This window comes from Chenopodium album, chromosome 23 (genome assembly GCF_948465745.1).
Source record: "Chenopodium album chromosome 23, dcCheAlbu1.1, whole genome shotgun sequence".
Taxonomy (NCBI): Eukaryota; Viridiplantae; Streptophyta; class Magnoliopsida; order Caryophyllales; family Amaranthaceae; genus Chenopodium; species Chenopodium album.
This window is the reverse complement of record NC_137856.1, coordinates 1,503,609-1,520,568: the sequence shown is the minus strand read 5'-3', so window position 1 is coordinate 1,520,568 and position 16,960 is coordinate 1,503,609.

The following is a 16,960-nucleotide window of genomic DNA, read 5'->3' as shown; positions in this document are numbered from 1 at the left end:
CACAAAAAAAAAAAAAAAAAAAAAAAAAAAAAGAAGTATACAACTAACACTATGTTATGAATATTGAATAATTGCTTTATTAACCTTTTATAAATGGGAATTATTCCTACTCTGTTATACTACTCGTATTGAATAATTTATTATACTTTGTATGTCAATGTATGAGCTATGTATGTAATTTTAATTGAAGATGATAAGGAGTACTTCACAAAATACATTTCGATTCTACTATTGTAAATTTGTAACTTAGTTTTAAGGTGTGTACTTGTGTTGGAATTCTTGATTTCTTAGGTATTATATGTATGTGCCGTTTGACTAATGAAATCCCTTTTTCTTTTTGTCAAAAAAAAATAAAATACTAACATAGTGAAATAACAATGTTTGTTTCTATTTTCTAACTAAATGATATTTACAAATCCCCCCCCCCCCCTATTTCTTAACTTATTTCTCAATATCTGTGTCTAATTTCTCGCATTTTCCTCATGTTAATAGTAGACTATCTCTCTTAACAATAATTATGAGTACTCTTTAATTTCATGCTAGAGTTTCCTGTCAAAAAAATTTCATGCTAGAGTTTGTTCAAGTACATTTATTGAAAATAAATTAATTATAAATCTTGGTGACCTTTTTAATACCTATTGTACTATGTATAAATTTTGAAAGACTTGGACCAATAATTAAATCCCGTTTATATCATTATCTTTTTATGCTGTCACTACTGTATTATATATACTTGCATTATACCATCGAAATAGAAAGTAAAAAAAAAAAAAAAAGCCAATCCTAGTGTTTATTCTGTAATTATCACAGCCTCTGAAGGCAACACAAGATTGAATAATTAAAAATAGAGTGTGCACCTCATGCTTTGTCAATGACAATAACGTAAAGGTGTGCGCATGCATAGAATCACAAAAGGATTCTAGAATTCATTAATCAAATACGTAAACAACTCTAGTAATAATAATCTAGTATAGTTTGGTGTGGTTTTACACTTTCGTCTCACTAGGGTTTTCTTAATCATACGATCCATATTTTTATGATTCCTTTTGTTGTCTACGTAAGAGTAGTATATAATAGTTGAACTTTTACTTTTATCCATTCATTAAAAGTAGGGTCTCTTCACATTTACTAAATTGAGTTGAGCTGAACAGAACTGAAATGAACATATTGGAGCTGAACTGAATAGAGCTGAAATGAATATTTTATGAGAGAAGGAAATTAGGATTTAAACTGAACTGAATCGAACTGACTGGAGCTGAAATGAACTGAATTAAACTGAACTAAACTGAAATTAAGCTGAAATGAACAGGACCGTAGTCTCTATTTGAATTTATGGTTTTTAGGTCGTCTTAAGATGTAAATATCTTCAGTTATACACACATAAAAATTATACTCCGTATATATAAATTTGATGTTTTCAAAGTACACTTTAATACAAATCAATGTTAATCTCAATTACAATATCATATTTAGGATAGTTAATCTACAAAGTTCCAATAGATGTGACAATTTTTTAAGGATGGAGGATGTTTTGGGTAAAAATACCCTAGGCCAGTTGGCCCAATCAGAGTCCGCCACGTGTCACTGGAAGGGGCGCCACCTTGGACCTCCCAGGGAACGACACGTGGCAGATGGATAAAAGGACCTGGGATTGGCGGCTTTCAGGCCCAAATCCCGAGGTCTGCAAAAGCTGCGTGAATATTCCCTAGAGCACGAAACCCTAGGAAGTGCACGTTTTTCGAGAAGCCTATAAATAGGAGATGACCTCCTCATTTATGAGGGGATTCAATACGTCTTCACGTACAACAAAACCTTTTACACTCCTTACGAGGAATATTCAGTGATTACTAATCATTGTCAGAACTGTCACTCTCAAGAGAACAGTACACCCGAGCTCGGAATCCGAGCAGATAACCTTTTCATTCCGCACCTTATTCTTCGGACTTAGACTAACTTAAGCTTCGGAGGCGGACCACCGACCATTCGGTGCTCCGTTGTTTTGCAGGTACAGGCATCCAAGCGAGCATCCAGTCTTAGTGTTGTAACTCTCCCAAGGGACTCAAAAAACCCCAAAACATTTGGCGCCGTCTATGGGGAGAGTACCTCTAAGATGGCCTCTTTGGAAACTATACCAATTTCTGTAATCAATCGGCCTCCGGAAACCAATCGGCCACCGGAGACCAGACAGCCACCAGAGACCAATCGGTCCCTGGAAGAAGTATTGGTCCAGTCGGACCATGACTCAGGTGACGACGGTGACGTTGAAACCTATACTGCCAGAGATGGGTCCCTCATCTCCAGGCGCATCCGCAGCAAGGAAAAGCGGGAGCGTCCTCATTCTCAGAATGTTCCGAGCAAACCAGCCGGACATCCAAAGAAACCGGCTGATCCTACCCAGACGGAAGGGTCAGACCCGGTAACCAGAGACGAGCTCATGAAGCTTGTGAGCACTCTCCGTGGAGAGATAAAACAACTCACCAACAAGAAGTCGGCTACTCCTGCCAAGGAGCAGTCGGCCAAGAAGTCAGCCCAGACGGGAAAGCACAAATCGGGCAGGGACCGTCAGCCGACTCCTCATCCTAAGGAAAAGGCCCGGCCTCAGTTTGACCTTTCAAGACTCTGTTTCCCAGAAACGGTTGCAAGAAAAGCCATTCGGCATGTTCAGTCGAATGGTAACAAGAAAACATTCTCTGATGCTCGACATTACATCGAGCAGAAGAGGAATGAGCTTTCAGAGTCGGCCTCAACGTCGACTTATCACGACAGCTTCCAGAATACCTCCTTGAGGTATTCACAATCTGTGCATGAGACTCCAATATGCAGCCCCCGGGTTCAAGTTGGACCTCATGTAATTCAGCCGGCTCCGTACATGGCTCAGCCATTGTACCAAACGCCTGCTCAACCTTACATCCAGCCTGCCTTCCTTGGAGGACAGGCGGCATGCGGCTATCAGCCCATGGATTGGCAGCTTAGGCTGCAGCACCTTGGAAATCAACCCTCTGCCTTCTCTAAGGAAATAACCGACGCCGAACAGCCGGCTAAGGTTAAAAATGTGTTGGTTGGAACCTATGATGGGACCACCAACCCCGAAGACCACCTGCTAGCATACACCCACCTCATGTATTTACAAGGGTTGGATGATGCCGCATGGTGCCGCTGCTTTTCCAGCCACCCTAAAGGGCATAGCCCAGCAGTGGTTCGACAATTTGCCGGTTGGTTGCATCAATAGCTTCAAGACGCTTGCGTTCTTGTTTGCTTCCAACTTCTCTATGAACATCCCTGCCAAGAAGACAAGCCTTGATCTTGGCAATGTGCAGCAGGGAGATAGAGAGGGCTTGCGTTCCTATGTCAGGCGGTTCAATCTGGTGCGAATCCAGATCCATGGGTTGTCTGATGAGGTCGCCTTCACAGACTTTTTCAAGGGTCTGAAGGACGGTTCTACTTTCAAGTATGAACTTGTCCGAAAACAAATTTTCACCCTGCAGGAAGCGCTGCGAGAGGCGGAAGCCTATATACAGGCGACCGAGCTCTGCTCCTCCAACAGACAGTCGGACTCTAAGAGGTCCGACCGACAGAAGGAGAGTCGGCCTGCTCAGTCGGCTCCTAAGCCAGAAGAGAGCAAAAAGAAAAAGCAAGTCTGGGCCGTTGATAACTATGATCAGCCGGCCTAGAAAAAGAAGAAAGAGTGGAAACCGTACATCCCAAGGTACGAGTTCCACACGGACTGCTGCTCCATCTTGATGGAAGTAAAGGATCGGCTGACCCTTGAGAAGCTGACTCCAATGAAAGGTTCCGTTGAAAATCGGAACAAAAATAAACATTGCCATTTCCATGAAGACATTGGCCATGACACCAACGACTGTTTCAGCCTCAAACGAGAGCTTGACCGTCTGGCCGACAAAGGACAGCTGAAGTCCTATGTGAATTCCAAAGTGACTTCAAAGGCGAATCAGGGGCAGCCCAAAAAACAGGCTCCCCAGCCGACTGTTAGTACCGACACCGATGAAGAGCCGGTATATACCATAGCAGGCGGATTCGCCGGGGGTGGCCCGACCATTCGGGACACCAAGGATCATCTGAAAAAGATGATCCATTCTGTTGAAGAGGGAGAGGCGGCAGGCACATCCGCCTTCCCCGAAGTCATCATCACCGAAAAGGACAGAGACAAAGTCCGTCGGCCGCATGATGACCCTGTGGTCATTGAATGCAAAGTGGCCAACCAACTGGTTAGTCGAATCTTGATCGACACACGCAGCTCCTCTGATCTCATCAGCCTCAAATGCTTGTCCAATCTCAAGTACAAGCCAGACAGCATGATGGAGGTCTCCCACACCCTTGTAGGGTTTGGGGGAGGACTTGTGCACCCAGTCGGACGGATAGATCTGCCCATCCGTCTGGGGCAAAAGGGAAACGGTCGGCATATGACCATCCGTTTCCTCGTGGTTGAAGAGCTTACTGCCTACAACCTCATCTTTGGTCGACCCACTCTGAACGAGTGCAAGGCCGTTATCATTCCTGCTCTCATGCTTGTTAAGTATGAGAGGGATGATGGCACAATCGGTTCCCTTAACGGGGACCAAAAGACAGCTCGGGAGTGCTACCTCTCAGATATCAAGCCCGCGGTTGCAGCAACCTTCCGGGGCAAACAAACAGTCGACCTTGATGACAACAGGGAAGACCAGGCGGCCCCACCAGCTGAGAAAAAGAGAAAAGTTGATCAACTGGTGGTGGTAAAAAAAAAGAAGCAGTAGCAATCACTGACCGGGGAACGGTCAGACGATCTCCGTCCCCAGCCGACTGGTGAACACATTAATATCCCTCTGGACGACACTCGGCCAGAGCGGACTGTTAAGGTGGGGACGGTTGCATTTGCTAAGCTAGGTGACAGCTTACACCAGCTTCTGAAAGAATTTAAAGACATCTTTGCCTTTGAAGTGGAAGAGATGCCTGGCATCAGCCCGGATCTCGTTGTCCACAAACTCGCCGTGGATCCCAAAAAGAAGCCCATTCGGCAAAAGAAGAGAAATCACGGCGAAGAAAGAAGTCAGGCGGCAGCAGCTGAAGTTAAAAAGCTGCTGGACGCCAAGTTCATTCGGCCGTGTAACTTCCCTGACTGGGTAGCTAACGTTGTGTTAGTAAAAAAGCCGAATGGAACTTGGCGGATGTGTGTTGACTACACCGACCTGAACAAGGCATGTCCGAAGGATAGTTATCCATTGCCAAAGATCGACAGTCTGGTCGATTCAACAGCCGGACATGCCCTCATGAGTTTTATGGACGCCTATTCAGGCTTCCACCAGATCCCCCTGTGGAAAAAAGATCAAGAGAAGACAACATTCGTCACTGATCAGGGGTTGTTCTGTTATACTGTGATGCCGTTTGGTTTGAAGAATGCGCCTGCTACTTTCCAACGAATGATTAATACGATCTTTATTAATCAGATTGGGAGGAATGTAGAAGCATACATTGATGACATGATAGTCAAATCCAAACAACAAGCGGATCATCTTGCTGATCTCCGAGAAACATTCGCCACACTCAGGCGGCACAAGGTCATGCTAAATCCAAAAAAGTGTGTCTTTGGTGTTGAATCTGGGAAGTTTCTCGGATTCCTGATTGATCAAAGAGGAATAGAGGCCAACCCTGAGAAAATACAGGCGGTCATCGACATGCAGTCGCCCCGTACTGTAAAAGAGGTTCAAAAGCTTACAGGTTGTCTGGCGGCCTTGGGGAGATTCCTCAGTCGGTCAGGCGATAAGTGTCTCTACTTCTTCCAGGCAATTAGGAAGAAGACTAATTTTGAATGGGGAGATGATGCAGAGGCGGCCTTTCAAAGGTTAAAAACTCATTTGCACTCTTTGCCGAGGCTTGTTAGCCCTTTGCCCAAAGAGACGCTCTTCATGTATCTGGCCGTCTCCGATCATGCCCTCAGCGCTGTTCTCTTAGCTGAAAGAGACGGCACTCAGCTCCCGGTCTATTTCATCAGCCATGTTCTCAGGAACGCTGAGCTTCGGTACCCCATGGTTGAAAAATTTGGCCTCGCTCTTTACATGGCCATCAAGAAATTGAAACCCTACTTCTTGGCACATGCGGTAGTGATCTATACTGACCAGCCGATCAAGCGGCCTCTGACAACCTTGGAGTCTTCTGGACGAATGCTCAAATGGACGATTGAAATGCAAGGATTGGAAATCACTTACGAACCCAGAAAAGCAATAAAGGGGCAAGCATTCACCGACTTTATTGTGGAAATGACAAGGCCGGTCGTTCCGGATGATAATAGTCAGGTTTGGAAAGTGTATGTGGACGGGAGCTCCACTGCGAACGGCTGTGGTGCAGGGATTATCTGTCAGTCTCCTGAAGGGGACAAATTTGAATATGCACTACGGTTCAAGTTCCAGGTCTCTAATAATGAGGCCGAATATGAAGCCCTGCTTGCTGGCATTCGGTACTGTAAGGCAGCAGGGGCAAAGAAAATTGACGCCTGCTCGGACTCACAATTGGTCGTACTCCAAATCAATGGGACGTACGAGGCCACTCATCCGGCCATGATAAAATATTTGCAGGCGGTCAAAGCTGAAGTTGGGACACTTGAAGAATTCACTCTAAGTCAAGTGCCCAGGTCTTCCAACAATCAGGCGGATGCCTTGTCAAAACTGGCATCATCCGCCTCCTGTGAGACGCCTCGGTCAGTCTTTTGGGAGGTCATGGAAAAAAGAAGTATATCTGGGGGAAGACCCCATTGGAGTTCTTGACCGAAGCTCAACCTGGATGGACAGCATCCGGGCCTATCTTACAGACGGCACGCTCCCTGACTCACCACAGGAGCCGGCAGTTTTGAAAAAGCGAGCGGCTAACTTCGAGTTGCGACAAGGAGAACTCTTCAGGGTTGGTTTTCTAAAACCCCTGTTGAAGTGTGTTACTCCCGAAAAGGGTAAGGAAGTCCTCGAAGAGTTGCATTCGGGATTCTGCGCTTCCCATATAGGCGGCGGATCCCTCGCTGCCAAGGCCAGGCGGCTTTACTTCTGGCCAACCCTTGAGTCGGATGCAATGGAATTAGTGAAAAAATGTGACAAGTGTCAAAAATTTGGCAAACTCATTCATCTTCCGGCTACAGACCTGACGGCCATCCACAGCCCAATACCCTTTGCCAAATGGGGCATGGACATTTTGGGGCCATATACAGCTGCACCAGGCGGCAGGCGCTACATATTGGTGGCTATGGATTACTTTACCAAGTGGGTAGAGGCGGAGGCAGTCAAAAACATTAAAACAAAAGATGTCATTTCCTTCATCTAGAGGAACATAATCACTCGTTTCGGGGTGCCCATGTCTATGGTTTTTGACAATGGTCCTCAATTTGAAACATCTCAACTCAAGACTTGGCTGGGAGACTAGGGGGTCTCTAGCTTCTTTGCATCAGTCGGCCGGCCTCAAGCAAACGGTCAGGTCGAGGCCTTCAACAAGTTAATCTCAGACGGGATTAAAAAGAAAATTGAACGGGCTGGTGGCCTTTGGGCGGATGAATTACCACACGTCCTCTGGTCCATCAGAACGACTGCTAAAGGGGCAACTGGAGAAACCCCATTCCTTATGGTGTATGGTGCAGAAGCTGTCCTGCCCATTGAACACTATGAGCCGACTCTTCGAATCATGTTGTATGATGAAGAGGCGAACTGGGAGGCCATGCGCCTAGCATTGGACTCACTACCAGAGCGCATGGGCAATGCTACCTTGCGCCATGAGATATACCGTCAGAGAATAACTCGGGCTTACAACAAAAGAGTACACAAGCGTCCTCTCAAAGTAGGGGACCTTGTGCTACGGAAAATGGAAGCAGTCGGTAGGGCGAATGAGCAGGGAAAGCTAACCCCAAATTGGAAAGGCCCCTACCGAATCTATAAGGAAGTAAGAGACGGCACCTACCGCCTGGAAGAACCAGACGGCAGGCAGCTGCCCAGAACTTGGAATGTAGACAACTTGAAAAAGTACTACTTCTAAGTACCAATGTAAATACTTCAAACTTTGTTACCTCAAGTTTTGTTAATGAGAATATGTCTCCATTTTCCAACTTGTCTTTTTAAAAGTTTTTTAGCACCGTCTGTACCAGATACAGACGGCCAATATGCTTGGAAAGCGTCTGTCCCAACAGCAAACGCCCCAAACCCTGTGAAGGAGCCGATTGTTCTAAAACAGTCGTTCCTACGAAATTTCATTGTTTATACCAACATTTACTTAATCAATTAAGAGGCCAAAGGCCAAATGAAAACTAAAAGAGACCGAATGGTCACAGTCTGCTCCAACATGAGTATGACCGTCTGCTCCAACATGAGTCAGATAACCGGCGACGTCCATTCGGGCGAATTCGTCGAGGAGAAGCATCTCCCATTTGGGTGGCACATTGCTCTACGAATATAACAAGCGGCCCTACCGGATGCTAAGGAAGCATTCGCAGTCGTTTGTTCTAATCGAAAGTAAAATCTAAAAGGCCAAAATTTTCTATCTGTTCTAGCACAGTTCAGAAATGGTCACTGTTTCATAAGTAGAGGCTAACCGAGGCATAAAGCCGGATGCGCCTGTTTTAGCTCAAGGGCAAAACAGGCGGAATATTTTTACTACTTAGCACTTATTTGAGGTTATCAGCCGGATGACGCCTGATCCTTACCTATGGGGCAAGACACGCGGACAATTAATTTAAAGAAAATTGGCTAAGTTACAAACTTAGCATTTTTATCTCAAGGAGGCCAATGGTCGGATGCGCCTGTTTTTGCCTATGAGTCAGAACAGGCGGGGATTTTTCCTTAGCATTTCAGCTAAGTTGGAAATTTGAGTTTAGTTCGAGCCAATGGCCGAATGAACACTTATATTTGCCAATTCTGGATGGACGTCTGCCGAGTGGTTTGGGGCAATCACCATAGTGATTGATTGACTCAGAAACCATGAATACTCTTCTAAGTATCAATAATTTCTAAGTCAATCAATCCCATAAACCGAAACCACTCGACATCCGTCCAGGGGCAAGAACATTCGCATGGTATACATGTTATAATACTTGGCCAAAAAACATGCAAAAATTTAAAAAATTCAAAGGACAATAATATGCATAACTTCAGCCAAATGGCTGAAGGACTCAAATTAAAAAGACCAATCGCCCCCAGGCGACTGGTTTAAATTGTTATCTGGCAAAGCCAGAAGAATTGTCAAATTACCCGACCCCTCGGTCGGTAAAAATACAGAAATACTCGGCACACAGGCCGGAAAAGCAAGTACTTGGCCATTCGGTCGCAGAAACAGAAAAAATAAAAAGCTTATCAGGGGAGAGCATCTTCATTGGCAGCCGGCCTGTTGTCCTTCGGCTGCTCTTCATCTTTTTTCTCTCGCTCCTCCTCCTGATCTTCCTCCTCCCCAGAGGACGACTCCCCAGAAGAGTCGGACCCAGAGCCTTCGTCAGCCTCGGCCTCGGCATCAGCCTTGGTAGCTTCTTCCATCTCCTCAAGGAGGCGATCGTCGAGAGCTTTGCTGAGCTCATCAAACTTGGATTTCCAAATTTGATAGTCCGAGCCTGGCTGCACAGCCGCCCAAGTGTCCCGCATGATGGCTTCATTGTCACTGATCATTTGTTTGACCAGATCAGCTCTATCCTGCTCAGCACGGGACTCAAACTTGGCCTTCAGCTAATGCTCCTGATTTGTGAGGCGCTGCTCCAGGCGGCTCACCCTCTGCTTGGCTCTCTCGGCCTCATCCTTGGCATCCTGAAGGGGCTCGAGCTCCGCCTTGAGAGATTTGATCTCCTTCTTAAGGTTGGAGACCTGTAGGCGGGCCGAGTCCAGGTCCTTCTTCACCCGCAGATTGGCCTCCGACTGTGAATACATCATATCAAGCGTCAAAAATTCATTCTGAGCAATATCAAATTGAGCCCTATCCAAGGCGGACTCGGCCTGAGCCTTAGCGGCCTTTACCTCTTTGGACTTGTCCTTGAGGGGTTTCCCGAGCCCTTGGACGCGCAGCATGGCCTGCAAAAAGAAGTCGGATGGTTAAAAACCAGGCGGATATAGACTTGAACAAAAAGAGACGAATGTAAAGTTGTTCAAGGTTAAGTCTACCTCACAAAGGTTCCCTAGAATGCCATCTAAGTCTAGGGTGCCGACTCCTTTGACGGATGCTTTATCATCCGGATCAATCACCCTCAGCATGGACTTGGCCATTTGAACTACAGTCGGCCTCTGTACAGGAACTGTGAAAAAAAAAGAGAGTTAGAAAAACGTTCAAGTATGGATAACTTGGAGAAAAAGAAAGGGGGAACGAATGGTCTTTACCGTCGTCCTCTTATTCCTCCTCTTCCCCCAGAACCCTCTTCTCACCGGCAGAAGAGGCGGGCCTTTTCCCCAGAAACCTCTTCTCACCGGTAGAGGCGTCTGGGGATCTCTTGGGCTTGTGAGCAATGTGCTTCCGGCCGCCCTTGCCGGATGCGCTCACATCACCCGCCCTAGTTTTTTGGAGCTTAGGGTCGGATGGTTTAATGGGGACTTGGAGGAGGTACCCTGCATCAATAAAGACAAAACACAAAGTCAGAAAACATTCGGACAAACTCAGCATTAATCAGAAAAATGCTAGTACAAAAGCCTCACCCTGGGGTACCGACTGGTCGCTGCTCTTCCACCCTTGTAGTGGTGGCCTCCGCCCTGTTAAGGACGTTTGATCTGTATCTAGCAGCAGATACAGCCGGCTTCCTGGAGGCCGAGAGCTTCTCCATTGCTTTGTCTGCGAAAACGAACAAGTGTTAGAATCATTTAACAAGTGAAGACAAGCAAAATAAGAGTGCATATAAAACAGACGGCCGACTACCTCTCGGCATCTCAGTACTTAGCCCACAAGCGGCCAAGAACGTCCCTTCCTCAAACCATTTGTACAAAGGGAGATAGCATTGAGGGGTGACTTCCTTGTCCCCCTCATCATTCGTCCTCACGGACACGGTGAACAAACCCGCGTCCATAATCTCCTCCTTTGCTCGTCTAGGAAGAGCTGGCAACGCATTCCTGCCTGCTAGGAGAGGTGGATCCTTGTTCCACCTGTTATACTTTTGGTTCAGGCGGCTGTCGGCGGTTTTGACTATGTAGAGGTTAGTTCTCCAGTCTTTCCACTTGTTCTCTTTGCCAACAGCCATCATGTACCCCTTGCAAGTAGTCAAGGTGTACCAGCCCTCGCCATCCCTAGCAGGCGCCCTGCTAAGATAATGCATGTGGGCGAATGCTTCAAAACTCGCCTCCACCTGCAGCATCTCACAGGCGGCAACGTACCCCAGAATGTTGATCCAGGAGTTGGGTACAAGTTGCCAGATACCAAGTTGGTATCCATCCAAAATCCTCTCCACGGCCGGATGGAGAGGGAAGCGCAAGCCAGCCTGGAAGGCCGCCTCATAGCAACCGAATGCTCGGTCTTCGTAGCTGGCCATACTCGGCCAAGTAATGGTGTCGTCCTTATTGGGGACGCACAGAGTAAAGCCATGGCCCAAAACAACCTTGCGCCTAAAACTTGCAAGGCCGGTTGCCATGGTGTTCCGCCTGCTTTGCGGAACATGATGATGGTAGGGGGCTTTCTCCAAGCGCCTGGAAGCACTCGGCTCGGCCTAAGATTCCCCCCTCTCAACTGCCAAGGACTCCCTGGCAGTATCTATTCTGGCCCTTGCCTCCCCAGAAGAAACGGAGGCATTATCTGAAGAAGATGACGAGGCCGACTCGTCATCAGAGCTCTCATCAGAGCTAGGGGACTGCCGACTGGTACCAGCAGGGTCCTCCCCTAGACTCTCTTTCGGCGCCTGTCCAGAAGGCCCGGGTGCATAGGTTTCATCCGCCTCCTCCAGTATCCTATCACTAGGAGTACCACTTGAAGTGGACGAATGGTAGTAGGTGGGGGTAGGAGGAAGATAAGAAGGGCTATCAGGGTGTTCCGACACCTCACTTCGAGGCACCCTCATTGAGCCGTCTGAATAAAGAGTTGAACCATCCTACGGGAAGAAAGATCCATCGGAGTTAGGTTTTCTTGCTGTTCTTTTGGTTCTGGCCATAGTGTCCTGCACAGACACGAAACCAGTCGGATTCGGAGAAGTTCGCAAAGCACAGTCGCTGGCCAAGCAGTCGGCACTGCAAGTTCTAGATTCAGCCGTCCCCGGTGACCAGCTGATCACTATCCTATGCTGTGCCGCATGCGATTGGGATACCATTTTTTCGAAAACAAAGAAAAAATGAAAAGTAAAAGAAGAAACATGCGTTACCTTTAGAAGAAGGGTGAGAGACGCTTGGTTGGCTGAAGAACGGTCGGACAGCGGGCCGAGTGTCGGATGCTTGAAAGAAGAGAAACACTTAGGGAATTTTGAGATTCTTAAGGTCAAAAAGTCCAAGATTCTCCAAAGATTCGCAACGGTGTAAAAAATTCAGGGGGTGAAAACCTTCTATTTATAGAAGGGTTAAAAACCCTAAACTTTCCCTCCACAGTAATTTTTTGAAATCCGACCAATCGGATGTTTACACCTGTCACAGGCAACACGTGGCAAGCGCGTGTCACCTGTGAGGGGCAAATGTTTTGGGTAAAAATACCCTAGGCCAGTTGGCCTAATCAGAGTCCGCCACGTGTCACTGGAAGGGGCGCCACCTTGGACCTCCCAGGGAACGACATGTGGCAGATGGATAAAAGGACCTGAGATTGGCGGCTTTCAGGCCCAAATCCCGAGGTCTGCAAAAGCTGCGTGAATATTCCCTAGAGCACGAAACCCTAGGAAGTGCACGTTTTTCGAGAAGCCTATAAATAGGAGATGACCTCCTCATTTATGAGGGGATTCAATACGTCTTCACGTACAACAAAACCTTTTACACTCCTTACGAGGAATATTCAGTGATTACTAATCATTGTCAGAACTGTCACTCTCAAGAGAACAGTACACCCGAGCTCGGAATCCGAGCAGATAACCTTTTCATTCCGCACCTTATTCTTCGGACTTAGACTAACTTAAGCTTCGGAGGCGGACCACCGACCATTCGGTGCTCCGTTGTTTTGCAGGTACAGGCATCCAAGCGAGCATCCAGTCTTAGTGTTGTAACTCTCCCAAGGGACTCAAAAAACCCCGAAACAGAGGAAGCAGTATATAGTTTATACATATTGTATATTATTCCCTCTTCCTTGAACTAGAGCGATTTTCCATAGAAAATGCTCAAAAATACCTAAATTCCTAAATTTGCCATATTTTACAAAAATTCCTACATGCTATCCAAATCAGCTAAGAAAACTGAGCTTCTTTTTATTTTATAAAAGTGCATAAACCACTAGTTCAAATAGCGGTTAAATTAATACACATATATATATATATATATCAAAATTCAGTTTGGCATTCATATGTTACTAAAATTGCTAATTTGATCAAGAGCAAAATCACTAATTTGGCTTGTTTGACATCATTTTTGGTTTTCAGTTTTCTGTTTTTTTAAAACTAAAAAACCAAAAACTGGAAACAAGAAAAAGGAGTTTCTACTTTTTTTTTTTTTTTTTTGTCAATTTTCAAAATTATCATGATTTTAATAAGTCTAAATAATTTTTGATTCATTATGTGACATATATAAGTTACTTTTAAAAAACAAAAAACCAAAAAATAAAAAGCTACACCGATACCAAACAAACCCTTAAGTGATTTTTAGTGTGAAAGGTTTTTTTTTTTTAAAAAAAAAACACTAATTTTAGCTGCCGGTGTGGACATCATATTTGGAATATTGATGAAAAAAAAAGTAAATAAATAAATGGCGTAATTATGGAAATTAGTAATTTTCAAGCAATTTAAATAGAAAATGCTCATCTATAACGACAGTACATATCATGCATTAAAGGTTATCATCTTTTAGGTACTCGAATATTTGAATGTGATTGGTGAGCTTCATAGGATTTTTTTATTTTTTATTTTTTATTTTTTAATATTTTTTTTTTTTTTTTTTTTTTTTTTTTTTTGGAAATGTTCAATGATAAAAATCATTTTCTCTTTATATAAAGACTTTCTCAAATCCAAGTCACCTTGCAAATATTTGAGACAACTATAATTTCATAGTCTCATAATACACACATATCATTAACATTTATTTATTTTTTATCAATACCATATTCATTGTACAATCCGTTATACTTCGTAATACACAACCTCGCTCTCAAAATCCAACCATGTATATATGTGCGAGGGGTGTAATTTTACATTCGAACATATATAGCCTTCAGAAGCAAGTAGAATGATACCTTTAGCTAGTCTCTAATTCTCTAAAGAGCTTTGGTTTATTACAACTCTTCCTTTTTTTTTATTTTTTTTTATTTTTATAATGGTTTTTTACAACTAAAAATGACAATTATTACAGCTTACAAAAGGGTAATTTTCATCATTAAGCTCAACATTGTAAAAATAAAATAGTAGTAATGATCATAATAAAAATCTTGCTTAGTCATAATTGCTTAAAAAATTGTGAAAGTATAATTTATTTTATTTTTATATTTAATTTTGACATACAAAAAGTGAAAAATAAGGGCATTTTGGGAGTAATCTAATTGAATCATAACGTCCCTTTCTTTGTCTCATCAATATCTATGGGAAAATAATAATATCCTGTTCCATGATGTGGGTGTAGTGCCTTATGTTAGCCTCACGTTGAAGATAATTAAATTGTTAAGCAATCAATTTCATTGAGTGAAATCGCAACAAATCTTTCGAACTTAACTCAAGCTTATTAATTGATTAAAGTTAAATATCCAACTTTATGTTATATTGGGAAGAATTAAGCATCATATCCCCCATTCTAATTAAATGAGAACTAGCAATTAGTTGGTCCAAACATTATTACTAAACACTAATCATGTCTCCTTTATATTAACTGAAATCATCACGATTGTGAGCCTTATCACCAAAGTATCTAAAATTTATGCTATATATTTTTCGTAAATTTCCCAAAAAAAAAAAAAAGGCAATGAACTAAAAAGTTACCTTTATTAGTATCACATTTTCTCAATTTTTGAAAGATAAATTGATAAGAAAAATCATAAATTTTGACCGTAAAACAAAATTATAATCTCAAGTTTAACAAATTAAACTTCCTTAATAATATTAAATTTGCTTGGTTAATTAACCACATTGATACAAAAACTAAGTGACGATACTATGATAGATTGATATAGATCATATTGTGAGACCAAAATTAAAGTTTTTACTCATTTTTAGGGCATGTTCTGATTTACTATACTGAGCTGAACTGAACTGAAATGAATTGAATTGAATTGAACTGAATTGTTTATGAGAGAAGGAAATTAGGATTTGGACTGAACTGAACTAAACTGAAATTAAGCTGAACAGAACAAACCCTTATTCTTGATCCTAGAGGTACGTTTAAATGTTTCACTATGATGAATTTATATATTATGATTGTGTTATATAAGTAAATTTGAGCTACTTGAATTTAACTTTTTTGAATAAAATGGTACAAGTATATAATATAGTTTGACACATATACTTAAATTTTATTTACTAATCCAAACTTGAATTATCTAATTAATTGTGTGTATGTGAATTGAACTAGAGCTTATAATTTGAGCCTTTAAAGCTAATTGTACCTATCTAAATAATTTATCTCTTTCTTAAAAATGATTTCTCTAGAAAAATAACTTTGTCTATCATTTTCAAATAATTTGAAGCAAGGTAACATGCATCATTTTCTAACCCCACTAAAAGTGGAATTTATGGAGTATTTTTGTCCTATTGTAAAATAGATATGACTTGAGACAATTACATACAACCCAAAGTGGACAAGTTTTCAATTGTTGGTCTGTTTGAGCAAATTTACTTACGTGGACAATTTGCTAATTTCAACAATAAACCTAATAACAAAAAAAGTTTCTCATGAACGAAATAAATCAACTCATATATTTTGGGGAAGTGACAAATAATTGTAAAAAATAGGAGTAACAAACTTTTACGGTAAAAAACAATTTGGTCTTTATATATATATATATATATATATATATATATATGTATGTATGTATATGTAGGATTAGAGTGTAATTCTTTCTAGTAATTAATCAATTTAACTACTTGAAAATAAAATTTTGAAATAGATGGTTTTCAATAAAATTTGTTATTATGATTTATATCATATACTAATCGCATCAAAAATTAAAATATACAGAGATTGAAAGATACATAACCACATGGTCCACATGCATACGTAATTAATTACGTAAATACACCTTCATACTTCTATAATTTGCAATGTCAATAGATTAGATGCATGCTCAATATCTACTTATCTAGAGAGCAAAACTTGCTTAATTGTGCAAAATTAAAGAAACTAAAAAAACTTGCATGCCTTGAGAAGAGATATCAAATCTTTTGTGGAGATTGGCAATGCAAAGTTGGTGTGTTGGAAAATAGGGAACAAATGCTCAACCTCCAAGACAAGGTGTTAGCAAAATGTGGAGTATAAAGAGCTTCTAGAAAATCCACATTTTTTGTGCTTAGTAATATTCCTCATTATTATGGGTTTAGACCAAAAAATTTATGCCATGTGAATGTGGTAAATGGGCAATATTCCTACTTGAGTGGTGCTAGTCTTGTTGTTCATTTGTCAATGCAACTATCTTTTCTCTTAGGCCATCACAACTGTATTTGTCAGAGAAGCAAACTAGCAGCATAAGTTATGGTGCTAAGTCTTCTTGTTTAGCTACTTAAGGGATTATAATATCACAAAGACTCTAGAAAATTTGGTGTACACACTAGATTAGCTATAGACCTAGCTATTGGACTGATCAGTTAAGGGACGGTGTGGGTCAAAATGGTTGCCTTATAAAGGGTAAAAACTAACCAGGCCGAGTGTGATGACGAGGGTCAATAGCAAGTTAAAAGTGTGCGGACGAATAAGCAAGCTAGAAAAAAAAAATGTAAACAATA